Raw genomic sequence first — 15057 nt, forward strand, 5'->3', positions numbered from 1 at the left:
GGACAAAGTCTCCTATTCATCTTTGCATATAACCCTCTTGGACACCAATGTGAATCCAATCTATGGGGAAAAAAGCTGGACATCCAATGTTTTCCTCAGTTATAACGACCTTTAATTTAAAACTAAAAATCACAGCTAGCTCCAAAAGACATAAATTCCTTAAAATGAGTCTGATAAACTTTAGACCTCTTGTACACATTTATATCTTCTAGATAATAAAAAGAATCTCTTCAGGACAAAAGTAAAGAGAAAAGGCTGTTCTATTTAATTTAATTGCTTTCAAGTATGTTTAGTGATGGTCAGGGAATGTATGACCTAATTAGTTTTGAATTACATATCTAAACTAATGCCAGAAAAATAAGTGAAAAAGATGCTTTACCACCAAAGTATACACATATCTGTGTTAATCTTACTACTTTAAACCCTGGTGGTTATAAACAACTTAGTGGTAAGGGTTTACTGTAAAATAACATTGGCTTTACAAGACGAAGTTAAAGAATCTTCTAAAATAGAGCATTGCTTTATGAATGAAAATGACTAACACCATAAGTAAAATTCTAATTTCTTGTGAATTATATTAAGATGTCTTATCCCAATTTGTAAATGTGAAAATGGCAATTATGACCATCTTAATAATATCAAGTTTTGTAACTGGTGCATATACAATGTCAACAAGGGTTTTAAATGTTGAGTACAAAGAATGAAAGTTACCAATATTCTTAATAAGGTTTTAATTTAAATGTGATCTCAAACGTGATCAACAAAACTATTATACAAAAAAGAATTATTATGTATTTAGAAACACACGTTACTATCTATAATATGCTATACATTGCTGATGAATATATGTATGTATTCCTTAAAGAGACACACTATCATTAGTTTTATTTTACAATCAGCAAATTAAAAACCAATAAGATTAACTGATACTCCCCAATTCATAGAACTACTAATAGACTTTGAACTCAAAAAAATCTAGTATTTCCTTTCTCAATATCCTATTAAATAGAGTAAGCATTAAAAATTACATACTTGCATAAATATAAGTTGTTCCTCTTAGAGAATGTCATTAAAATCATACTTTTTAAATTCTCCAAAAAGAAACAAACTTAAGTAGTGGTTACATAGTCTTCAATCATATCCTCCAGGGGCCATATTTATGCACTGGGGATTAGACACTTACTCTTTTTGTGAGATTTAAGTATGGGCTTCAGAGGCCTTAATTCTGTCTTCATTTGTCAATATCTGAAATGGTGTCTGAACTTTTCTTTTTAATTCACTTTTTCCAAGTCTAATCTTCTAACCATTTACATCAGAATTACTCAAGGACCTGAGCAATTTGACAACAGGGAAGAAACAGGTATGTAGGCTGCGAAAGAGGTAAAATTATATTTACAGATGACATAATCCTATAATAGAAAATAAGTAATCACTAGAAAACTATTAGAATAAGTGAACTCAGCAAGGTTGCAGAATACTAGATTAATACCAAAAAATCAATTATCTCTATATACTAGCAAAAGCCATTCCAACAATGATATTAAGAAAAAAAATTCTATTTAGAATAGCGTCAAAAGAATAAAATATTTACTATAAATTTCATAAAAGATGTACTGGAATTGGCTACTGAAAACTACAAAACACTACTGATAGAAATGAAAAACCTAAATAAATGGAAAGATAGTGTATGTGCACCAATTACAAAACTTGATATTGTTAAGATGGTAATATTCCCCATATTGATCTATAGTTTCAAAGCAATTCCTGACAAAATCCTAGCTAACTTAATTGCAGAAATTGACAGGTTGATCCCAAAATGTATATGGAATTAGGACCCAGAATAGCCAGAACAATCTTGAAAAAGAAAAATAAAGTTAGAGATCACCTATTTCCCAATTTCAAAAGTTAACCAGGATCTATAGTAATCAAGAGTACAGGGATCCCTGGGTGGCTGGGATCCCTGGGTGGCTCAGCGGTTTAGCGCCTGCCTTTGGCCCAGGGCACGATCCTGGAGTCCCAGGATCAAGTCCCGCATCAGACTCCCTGTGTGGAGCCTGCTTCTCCCTCTGCCTGTGTCTCTGCTTCTCTCTCTCTCTCTCTCTCTGTGTGTCTCTCATGAATAAATAAATAAAACCTTTAAAAAAAAAAGAGTACAGTGTTAACTGGCATAAGAGTAAACAGAAATTAATGGAATAGATCAAGAGTCACAAAAATAGTCTTACATTTGTGGTCAATTGACTTTCAATAAAGGTGTCGAGACATTTCATCACAGAAAGAATAAGTTGAACAAACAGTTCTCAGACAACTAGATATTCATATGCAAAGAAATTAAATTGAACCCTACTACACAGCACATACAAAAATTAACTCAAAATTGATCATAGAAATAAATGTAAAAGCTAAAGCTATAAGAAGTATAAGAATAGATCATGATCTTGGGTTAGGCAACAGTTTCTGAGATATGACACCAAAAGCACAAAAAACAAAAGAGAAAAAAAGTAGATAAATTGTATCAAAATTAAAAACTTTTGTGCTTCAACAGCCAACATCAAGAAAATGAAAAGACAACCCACAAAATAATGGGAAAAAATATCTACAAATCATATATCTGATTAGAAACTTACATTCAGAGTATGTAGAGCACTCTTACAACTCACTACTGAAAGAACAAAAATAATTAAAACCTAAGCAAAGGATTTGAATATACATTTTTCCAAAGAAAATATACAAATGCCCCAAAGGACACATGGAGATGCGCAAGGTCTTTCATCATTAAGGAAATTCAAATTAAAACACAGTATGATACCACTTGACATCTACTAGAATGGCTAATTTTTTTAAAAAAAAAAGGATAATTGTAAACATTTGTGAAAATGCAAACTCTGATACTTGCTAATGGGAATGTAAATGATACAGCCAATTCTTTGGAAAAACAGTTTAGCAGTTCTTCAATAAGTTAAACATAAAGTTACTATATGACCCAGCAATACCACTTTCAACTTTATACCCAAGAAAAATTAAAACAGGCATCTAAACAAAAAACTTGTACATGTATGTTCATAATAGCACTATTTGTAACAATCAAAAAGTGGAAACAACTCAAATGTCCATCACCTAATGAATGGATCGATTAAATGAGGTATATCCACATAAATGGAGGGGTTTTTTTGGCAAAAAACAAAAAATACTGACACATGCTACAACATAAATGAACCTTGAAAACATGCTAAATGGAAGAAACCAGTCACAAAAGAACACATATTGTACTGATTAATTTTAAATACAATCTTATTTAAGACATTGCATTTTCCACTTAACAATACAATGTTTATTTCCTTTCCCTATGTACATATGCCATATTCAAGTATCAAGAACGCCTAGCATATTTACTATAGCAGCTTGACTTTAAAACTGTCATTAAAATTTGCTACACATTTAGGTCCTTCAAATGTTTTGTGTGGAACAAGGCTAGACCCGTTCTCAGGTTGGCTTAACCAACCTCTTCAATGGTAGACCCAGAAAAGGCACCACCAGAGAGAGGAGCTCCACCACCAGGAAAGCCTCCAGGCATTCCCCCTGGCATGCCTCTGGCACTCTGGTACAGCTTGGTAATGATGGGGTTGCAGACCTTCTCCAGCTCTTTCTGCTGATGTTCAAATTCTTCCTTCTCTGCAGTCTTATCAAGCCAGTTGATGGTTTCATTACACCTGTCAAGAATCTTGTTTGTTCTCATCATTGATTTTACTCTGAAGGTTTTTGTCTTCAACAGTTGCTTTCACTTTGAATGCATAATTTACTCAAGTGAATTCTTTGAAGACACCTTGTCCCACTGCTTCTCATCTTCAGCTTTGTACTTCTTAGCTTCCTGGACCATGCACTCAATGTCTTCCTTGCTCAAGTGGCTCCAGTCACTTTGAGGGTAATCTTGTTCTCTTTTCCTGTGCTTTCTCTCCAGAGAAGAGACATAGAGGATACCATTAGCATCAATATCAAAAGTGACTCAGTATGAGGAACACCAAAAGGGGCAGGAGGTATGCCTGTGAGTTCAAACTTGCCAAGTAGGTTGTTATCCTTAGTCATAGCATGCTCACCTTCATATACCTGAATAAGCACTCCAGGCTGTTTGTCACAGTAGGTAGTGAAAGTTCATGTCTGCTTGGCAGGAATGGCAGTATTGCACTTGATAAGCACAGTCATGATACCTCCAGCAGTTTCAATACCAAGAGAAAGTGGAGTGACATCCAACAGCAGCAAATCTTGAAGATTTTCAGATCTGTCTCCAGAAAACATGGCTGCCTGGAGGGCTGCACCATACACAACAGTTCCTATTCAGTTCCTTTCCTTTGAAGAAATCTTATAGAAGTTTCTGATCTTGGAGATACAGAGAGAACCACCCACCAGGAAAATATCATAGATCTGAGGCTTGTCTAGCTTGGTATCCTGAAGAGCTTTCTCTAGAGGGTCCAGGGTGCCACAGAACAGGTCAGCATTTAATTCTTCAAACCAGGCATGAGTAATAGAGGTATATAAGTCAATTCCTTCATAGATAGAATCAGTCTAGCTTCCAGGCTGGGTTCTAGAAGAAAGTATATGCTCAGCATGTTTGCAAGCAGTACAAAGATGATGGACTACCCTCTTGTTTTCACTGATGTCCTTCTGTTTGCACTTGAACTCCACAATAAAATGGTTGACCATTCAGTTGTCAAAGTCTTCTCCACCTACTTGGGTGTCTCCAGCTGTGGACTTGACCTCAAAGATCCCACCTTCAAGAGTAAGGACTGATATATCAAAAGTGCCACCTGCTAACTCAAAGATCAGCACATTCCTTTCAGCTCCAACCTTTTTGTCTAAGCCATAAGCAACAGCAGTTAACAGTTGGCTCATTGATGATTCAAAGTACATTGAGACCAGCAATAATAGTTCTAGCATCTTTGGTAGCCTGAGGGTTATTGAAGTATGCAGGTAATGGTCTTCCCAAGATAGGCCTCCATGATTTCCTTCATTTTCATCAAAACCATAGAGGACACCTCCTCTGGATAGAAATTTTTTGTGTCCCCCTTATATTCTACTTGGACCTTGGGCCTGCCAGCATCATTCACCATCATGAAGGGTCAATGCTTCAGATCAGATTGGACAACAGCATCATCAAATCTATGTCCAATCAAGTGTTTGGCTTCAAAAACTATGTTGGTGGTGTTCATCACAACTTGATTCTTTGCAGTATCAACAATCAATCATTCTGTGAAGGTGATATAACTTGGGGTGGTTTAGTTTCCCTGAACATTGGTAATTATTTCCACTTTCCCATGCTAGAAAACACCCATGCAAGAGTAGATGGTGCCAACATCAATGCCAACTGCAGGTCTCTTAGTTGCTTCTGTGTGGGTCCAGCTCACCTTCAGAAGAAAACAGCAGTCTGGAGAGCTACTGCTGCATTCAATGAGCTGTATGATTTCATTTCTATGAAATGTCTAGAGTAAGCAAATGTAGGGAGACAAAGTAGATTCATGGTTGTCAAGTACTAGGAGAATGGAGAGTTAGTGCTAATGGGTATGAATGAGGTTTCCTTTGGGGGTGATGAAAATGTCTTAAAGTTCTATGGAGATGGCTATACAACTCTGTCAATATACTAAAGCAACTGAATTTTACATTTTAAATGGGTGAATTACATGGCATGTGAATATGTTCCAGTAACATCTCAGTAAGATGGTTTTGTTTTTTGGGGTTTTTTTAACATTATAATAGGAAAAAAGAAAGAATAAATCTGGGAGCTTGTTTAAAACATACATTACCGGGATCCCTAGGTGGCTTAGTGGTTGAGTGACTGCCTTTGTCTCAGGGTGCAATCCCTGGTCTGGGGATCGAGTCCCACAACCAGCTCCCTGAAAGGAGCCTGCTTCTCCCTCTGTCTATGCCTCTGTGTCTCTGCATCTATGTGTCTCTCATGAATAAATACATAAAATCTTTAAAAAAGAATACATTACTTGATCCCATTCCATGCAGCTGAAATTTCTGGGAATGCTATCCAAAGGTCTGCAATGCTTTTCACAATCTCACCAAGTACCAGATTTCTTAGGTACCCAGAAATCTAAGAACTCCACTTTAGACTTCAGAGGTTACTAAAATGGAAACACCCCTGGAGCAATGACTATTAGCTAATTGCTATTAGCTGTCAATTCACCCTCAGATCAATGACTGGGTTGAGTTTTGATCTATAATGAATGAGTTCCTTACATAAAAAGAAAGCAACCAATCCTTTTGGGTAAGGAGCATTAAGAGAGAAGAGTTTGAGTCTGGGGGCTCCAATAGACAAAGTTATATCCTAGTCCCCCAGGGTAGACAAATAGGAGCCAGAGCATCAGAAGGGTAGTACCACAGCCAGAACCCTGGACTTGCACGGCTCTGTGGTTAGTCTAACTTTTAGCAAAATTAAAAACAGAAAACAAGTGGAAACCCAAAGATATATATAAAAGATCTGGATTGTGAATGTTCAAATAATGTAGAAAATAAATCCTCAGCTTAATTTTTTAAGTGATTACTTCTGAGATATTACTTTATATCATAACATACTGTTGTTGGCAGGAAATTCATTAATTTCATATTACTGTAAATTTTTATATCTTTGCAAAGTACATATGTGATCATCCCTGAATCACTCATGGAGTCTTCTGTAATTATCTCTTTTGATAGCTTAAAATGGACCCACAAAATACAATGTTTTGTTCTATTAATACACACTGAGAAATCTTTCCTTCACAGTGTTTTTAGAACTAATTCATTTTACAAACTGTGGCATGTTCCTTCTGACTCTGTCCCAATCATTTTAATCAGATTAACCACAGATGTTTGGGGAAGTATACAGCATCTTTTACATTATAATTTTCTTTTCTGGGGAGTAGCAGGCCAAAAGAAAGCCTCTTGTCATACTGTCAATGTCAATGGTAAATGTCAATGTGACATTTAATAACTGATCTGCAAAAAGTAAATGAGCTTACTTTTATTCTCTTTCCACCACACCCAGGGCAAGCTTCCTCTTAGTTGACCAAATTACCACCCTAACGAAAAAGACTCAGGAATCAAGCCTTTGTCAAAGAATCTGAGATAATATTAGGGTTTGTGAAAACTTTAAAAATACGACTTAATAATGAATTTAACATTTTGTATTTTCAGAAGAGTCATTCTTCTTAGGGTCATTTGAAAGGAATGAGTTTTTAAGCACAGCTTCATCAGCTCACAGCAGGAACATTACAAGAATTTTAAAGATTCTTATAAAGCTGTCTACATCAAGCTGAGTCCGCTTATCACTGACTATTTTAAGTCTAACTGTTAGCTCTTAATTTTATGATTTAACATAATTTTAATTTGGGGTTCTCAGGTTCCTTTCAGGTTTATAAAAGGACATTTCCTGAGGGGGGAAAAAACTGTGCTATTACTTATCAATTTGCTATATTAATTTGAAATGAAAAGCTCCAAAATGGTTTAAAGGTCACTTTAAAATTTGTACTTTGGGACTCGTTTTGACATTTTAATGCAGTGATCCTTTTCTTTATTTTTAGTGACTCTCTGAAAGAAGGAATATTAACCAGATTCCTATACACAAAGTATTTATCTAAATTTATTCAAGAACCAGAGCCATAAAAACTTTACTAATAACTCTTTAGTAACTAGTATATAATTTATGTAACTTTTTAGACTTCGTATGTGTAGACAAAACCAACAATTGTCCTGCTTTGCAAAACTGTGACTGAGACAGGTTAATTTTGGAATCTAATATGGAATATGAGATAACTTTAGTTTTGTCCTCTAACCCCTGACTTCCTTTTTTTTTTTTTAAGATCTTATTTATTTATTCATGAGAGACACACACACAGAGAGAGAGAGAGAGGCAGAGACACAGGCAGAGGGAGAAGCAGGCTCCATGCAGGGAGCTCGATGTGGGACTCGATTCCAGGACCCTGGAATCACACCCTGAGCCAAAGGCAGACGCTCAAACACTGAGCCACTCAGGAGTCGAACCCCTGACAACTTCCAGAAAGCTTCCAAGTCAATACAATAGGCTCACTGACATGCCAGTATAAATAAAAATAAATTTATAAAAAAAAAATAAATGGGAATAACATCAAGAAAAGAAGAAAGTTCTTACATAAATCTTAAATTTTATGTTGAACATACTGGATAAGAAAGAAAGAGAAATTAAGGAGTCAATCCCATTTACAATTGCACCCAAAAGCATAAGATACCTAGGAATAAACCTAACCAAAGATGTAAAGGATCTATACCCTCAAAACTATAGAACACTTCTGAAAGAAATTGAGGAAGACACAAAGAGATGGAAAAATATTCCATGCTCATGGATTGGCAGAATTAATATTGTGAAAATGTCAATGTTACCCAGGGCAATATACACGTTTAATGCAATCCCTATCAAAATACCATGGACTTTCTTCAGAGAGTTAGAACAAATTATTTTAAGATTTGTGTGGAATCAGAAAAGACCCCGAATAGCCAGGGGAATTTTAAAAAAGAAAACCATATCTGGGGGCATCACAATGCCAGATTTCAGGTTGTACTACAAAGCTGTGGTCATCAAGACAGTGTGGTACTGGCACAAAAACAGACACATAGATCAGTGGAACAGAATAGAGAATCCAGAAGTGGACCCTGAACTTTATGGGCAACTAATATTCGATAAAGGAGGAAAGACTATCCATTGGAAGAAAGACAGTCTCTTCAATAAATGGTGCTGGGAAAATTGGACATCCACATGCAGAAGAATGAAACTAGACCACTCTCTTTCACCATACACAAAGATAAACTCAAAATGGATGAAAGATCTAAATGTGAGACAAGATTCCATCAAAATCCTAGAGAAGAACACAGGCAACACCCTTTTTGAACTCGGCCATAGTAACTTCTTGCAAGATACATCCACAAAGGCAAAAGAAACAAAAGCAAAAATGAACTATTGGGACTTCATCAAGATAAGAAGCTTTTGCACAGCAAAGGATACAGTCAACAAAACTCAAAGACAACCTACAGAATGGGAGAAGATATTTGCAAATGACATATCAGATAAAGGGCTAGTTTCCAAGATCTATAAAGAACTTATTAAACTCAACACCAAAGAAACAAACAATCCAATCATGAAATGGGCAAAAGACATGAACAGAAATCTCACAGAGGAAGACATAGACATGGCCAACATGCATATGAGAAAATGCTCTGCATCACTTGCCATCAGGGAAATACAAATCAAAACTACAATGAGATACCACCTCACACCAGTGAGAATGGGGAAAATTAACAAGGCAGGAAACAACAAATGTTGGAGAGGATGCGGAGAAAAGGGAACCCTCTTACACTGTTGGTGGGAATGTGAACTGGTGCAGCCACTCTGGAAAACTGTGTGGAGGTTCCTCAGTTAAAAATATACCTGCCCTACGACCCAGCAATTGCACTGTTGGGGATTTACCCCAAAGAGACAAATGCAATGAACCGCCGGGACACCTGCACCCCGATGTTTCTAGCAGCAATGGCCACTATAGCCAAACTGTGGAAGGAGCCTCGGTGTCCAACGAAAGATGAATGGATAAAGAAGATGTGGTTTATGTATACAATGGAATATTACTCAGCTATTAGAAATGACAAATACCCACCATTTGCTTCAACGTGGATGGAACTGGAGGGTATTATGCTGAGTGAAGTAAGTCAGTCGGAGAAGGACAAACATTATATGTTCTCATTCATTTGGGGAATATAAATAATAGTGAAAGGGAAAATAAGGGAAGGGAGAAGAAATGTGTGGGAAATATCAGAAAGGGAGACAGAACGTAAAGACTGCTAACTCTGGGAAACGAACTAGGGGTGGTAGAAAGGGAGGAGGGCGGGGGGTGGGAGTGAATGGGTGATGGGCATTGGGTGTTATTCTGTATGTTAGTAAATTGAACACCAATAAAAAAAAATATCATTATAAAAAAAAAAAAAGAAAGAAAGGAAACAGTGTTGGTTATAAAATATTTTGTATACCTTACCTTTTATAATATTTTCAGTATATTTAATTGAAAATAAGTATTAATTTGATATGTAAGCCATCTATAACCTCACCTATGAAATGATATGTAGTTCTTATTTTCTGAATAATTTTGTCTGTTTATTTGTGCACTTATATGGATATGTGTATAATTTCCATGTTTACATGCATACATAGATTATGTGTGTGGTTTATATTCTGTATCGCATCAGGAAGTATTTTCACTAATTTTAATTATGAAAAATTCAAATATGCATTGAAGTAGGGAAGTTACTAACAATGGACTTCCATATACCCCTCACCAGAGTGAAAAATTATCAAGATTTTTATTCTTGCTTCATGTATTTCTTTCTCATTTTATCTTTTTCATTGCTGAATTATTTTAAAGCAAATGGAAGATCTGTCATTTCACTCTCACTTAGTTTCATACACAACTATTTTTAAAAAGGGCCTTATCTTATGTCACCTTAAATCCTAACAGAATTATCAATACTCTATGAGTGTAGTCAAATTTCCCAAATTGCCTCAAAAATATGTTTAGTTGTTTTATATTAGAATCTAAACAACATCCACACATGATATTTGCATGTTGTCTCTGAAGTCACTTTTAACCTAACATAGAGCACATTCCTTCCTTTATTTTTTTCTTCTGCTATTGAGCTGTTGTTAAATTGGGTCAATTTTCTTTCAGAATGTCTCACATTCTGGGTTTGTCTGCTTCCTTGCACTATGCGCCATTTACCTATTGTTGAATAACTAACAATCCCAAATTTTAAAACATATTACTTATTATCTCAGTGTTATAAATTAACCAGGCTCAATTCTAAAGTTCTTACTTGGAGTCTCATACGGTTTCAGTTAGATGATGGCCAGGACTGTTAGGATCAGAAGAGGTGACTAGAGTAAATGTCCAGCTTGGTTCACCTTGATATGCCTGGATATCAAGGTCTCAGCTTGGACCTCAATTGGGTTGTCAACAGAAATACTGACCTATGGCATCCCCACGTGGTTTGAACTACTTACAGCTTAGAGGTCAGATTTCAAGAAGGAACATATCAAAACAAATATTCCAAGAACAGAAGCTACAAAGCCTCCTATCTTCCAGCCTAGGATGTCACCTGTTGTCACTTTTACAACATCTATCGATCAAAAACAAGTCTTGAAGTCAACCTAGATCCATAGGGAGAGGACTCTACAAGATAGTAAAAAAAAGACATATACATTGGAGACCAATCTTTAGAGTTTAGTGACTACCCTGCATTTGTTAATGTGTTCCTTTAGTATCAATACATACTATAAACAGAAGTTAACTTTAAATACTTAATTATATTCAACTCCTTTGGCCAATTATATGTCCTAGTGATACTGTACATTTCATTTTTTGCCATATTGGAAGGCTCGTGGAGCCGGGAATGATTTTAAAGGCAGATCACAAATTTATATAAAAGCCAACATAGCATAAAGTAAGATAATAAGGTAATAAAATATTAAAAAGAGGATATACACCTAAGATGCTATTAAAACGTATTACATAAAAATATATACAAAGAGTCTCCATTCTCACCTCACAGCTTCCTTGCCCTGGGAGAACAGAATCTCCAAGGAGAATGGAGTATGACGACCCTTAGAGTGTTTTTTAAATACTGTCTTAATCACATGATTGAGTTCTTTAATAAATGCATATGTGTTTTTGAAAAGAGAATCACCGGAATCACATATATCACACATCAGAGGGTCATTCAATGTGAGTCATTAGGAAACCACCTCCTGACTTTAGACAAGATGGTGGTCTCCCTGGCCCCACTCTGTGAGAAGTTACTGGATGTAGTGGGTGAAGGACGTTATTTTTCTCAAAAGGAAGGCCCTGAAATCATTCGAGATTCGAGATTACAAAGTGTTTGTCTGGGACTAAGGGGAGTCACCAGATAAATCTGTGAAGAAAAATACTAGATGCCCAGTTAAATTTGAATTTTGGATAAACAATTTTTTTTAAGTGTAACTATATTCCATGCACTATTTGGGACATAGTTACACTAAAACAATTATCTTTGTTGTTTATCTGAAATTCAAATTTAACTATATGTGTGTGTGTCTGTGTGTGTGTGTATTAAAATTTACTTATTTGACAGAAAGAGAAAGCGCACACAAGTCAGGCAGAGCAGCAGGCAGAAGGAGAGGAAGAAGCAGGCTCCCTGTTGAGCAGGGAGCCGGACCTCATAGGGCTTCATCCTAGGACCCTGGGATCATGACCTGAGCCAAAGGCAGACACATAAACGACTGAGTCACCCAAGTGTCCCTAACTTGGTATATTTTTATTTGCTAAATCTGGCAAATTGAACCCCAGAGATACTGGAAGAGGCTATCTAGATTTGAAAAATTTAAGAGAAGCACTATTATTATATTCATTAATCATAATGAAGCATCAATGTGGGTCAGATAGCATGTCTGATTTGTATAGCATTAACCAAAAGTTTCAAATTTCGTCTTTATTTTGTGCCTAGAAAATATTATTGCAAATTTTGGTACTCAATTCAGGACATTATAACTCAATTCAGGACACATAGCTATTCTAAAAGTAGTATGTAACTAGCTATGGTTACTAATTACACTGTTACCTAGTACTAGGCAAAGAACAAAAGTATAAGAAACAAAAATAAAACTTTTTCAAACGAAGAATGGATAGAAGAGTTACTCTAATTATGAGGTAATTATGGTACAAATTATCTTTGTAAACCAAGCTCACCACCACCCGTATTCAAGATACAAATTAAAAAGTCCTGACGGGAAGAAAAATAACACAAATGTTACTAAGAGAGACTCTGTTCATTATGATTGCCCTTTCAAAACTTTAAACACCACCCAGTTTAATATAGCATAAGCTAAAAAAAAAAAAATACAGCTTAGAATTCAGGTTGCCCAGATTTATATCCTCCATCTTCCATTTGTCTTTGGGTAAACTAACTTCTCTAAGTCGCAATTCCTGTTCTGCAAAATGGGGAAAATAAGATCTACAGTACAAGTTGTTTTGTGAATGAATTACACCAAGTCAGACACTTAACCCAGTGCTGGCACACAGTGAGCATTCAACCAATTTTGTCAATAATGATAACAAAGAGAAGATGGTTAGAAGATAAGAATGGTAGTGGTGATACTAAAATTAACATGCATTAAAAAAGAGGCATATAAATGCTATCAGTTGTTACTCCTAGGCTGATTTGGTTTTCTTACTCTTATTTCTAAAATTATGTAACTTTTATAATCAATTAAACCTATTATTTTAACAGTCTCTACAATAAATAACAAGTGCATTTTTGTACAGCTTAATAAGCACAAGAGTTATCTTTGCCCCAAGCAATTCTTCAATATTCTACAGTGTCTAAATTGCAATCATGCCTTTAGAATAACAGTATATATGTGTTACTCGGGGACAAGTATTTGCCATCTGAATTAGTATTGAGCATGTTATGCATCAGATAATTTAGCTGATGCTTAGGGGAGATGTAAGAGAAGTGAAAGATAAGGTAATGAGGTTTTCATAAAGAAAAGCACGGTAGAAGGGCTAACAAGGATACCTCTAAAGTCCTAGGGACTATTTGGGATAAGGAGGAACTGAAGACAGAAGGATGTGCCTACTCTGAAGACACAAGTCATCTGAGGATTTTTCCTACTGGAAAGATTCTGGCCACAAAGTTGGAAATGAAAGAATAATGTGATTCACAACTTTGCCTACTACAGTCCTGAGTAACGGAGTAATGATGCTGGTGGAAATGGTAACCTATCGTGTTCAGCTGGTTGCAAACAATTCACATATTCTTTAAGTTTTCAATTCTTTGTTTTCTTCTTACTTAAATGTAGTTTGGAAAGCCAGTGAATATTTTGGGGATAGCTTCTGCATCTCATGTCTCATTTTGACAGAGAAACCTCTAAATTTCATGGCTTTCAGATTCTCATATAGCATATAGTATGAATCTCAGATTCATACTTTCAATAACATTCAATAACTTTTCTCTCACCTCTACTACAATAATCCCTGAATCTTTTTCTCTAGCTAAATAAACCTCCTTTCATGAAAGGAGTTCTGTACACAAGGCACCTAGTTATCCCTCAAGCACTGCAAATGAGCATGTCCTAAGGAGAACTCAGTCTTCTCTTTCCATCAGCCACACTCCAGTGTAAACTATGTTAGAAAACTAGAAAACCCCATTCTTATTTATTTCTCTCCACACAACCCATAAAGTTCTACATTTCCAGCTCTCCTTTACCATTTTAGTCCATGGTAGTCTTCCCTTCAGTTCTTTTCTTTTCTTTTCTTTTTTGTTTCCTTGCAATGCAGTTATTTATACCACAAGAAAAATGTAAACTCCACCCTTGGAGACTATCCGTATTTTTTCACAGTGTAACAACACTGCTATATACTTAGCAGATTGCATTTGTACTTTCCTAAATTAGCCCATTTTCTGCTTTGTAGGCTAACCTCACACAAACTCTTCTTTAAAAGGGTATATGAATATCCTTAGTGTTTTATAATATTCAGCTGAACAAGGAGAAATTTTGCCTCCAAATTTTACAAACACAGAAGGTTTTGTTAATAATTAAATGCATGCCTCTAATTTGGAAAATCCTATTTATACATGAAGAAATAATATAAAAAATTGGTAATCTATAGACTAAGTGAAGTTTCAAACGTTGCAGAATTCAAAGAAAATGGTTTTGTGGGACAGATTTTGTCACTTTATAAAGCTCATCTGCTACTGTCCTTTAAAAAACATACATATGGGGGATCCCTGGATGGTTTGGCAGTTTAGCGCCTGCCTTCAGCCCGAGGCGTGATCCTGGAGCCCCAGGATCCAGTCCCACATAGGGCTCCCTGCATGGGGCCTGCTTCTCTCTCTGCCTGTGTCTCTGCCTCTCTCTCTCTGTCTCTCATGAATAAATAAATTTTAAAAATATATGACTGATATTATTGCAATAATTTCAAAATAAATGTCAAAATAAATGAATTTGTCAGCTGTAAGAATTTATGCTTT

At 35.8% G+C, this 15057-nt stretch overlaps 1 pseudogene; it reads right to left on the reverse strand.

Moving 5' to 3' along the window:
• Positions 1 to 1942: 1942 nt before the first annotated feature.
• LOC112661053 (heat shock cognate 71 kDa protein-like) lies at positions 1943 to 5591 on the reverse strand (annotated as a pseudogene).
• Between the last annotated feature and the right edge of the window lie 9466 nt (positions 5592 to 15057).

Source organism: Canis lupus, chromosome 23 (assembly GCF_003254725.2).
Source record: "Canis lupus dingo isolate Sandy chromosome 23, ASM325472v2, whole genome shotgun sequence".
Classification (NCBI taxonomy): Eukaryota; Metazoa; Chordata; class Mammalia; order Carnivora; family Canidae; genus Canis; species Canis lupus.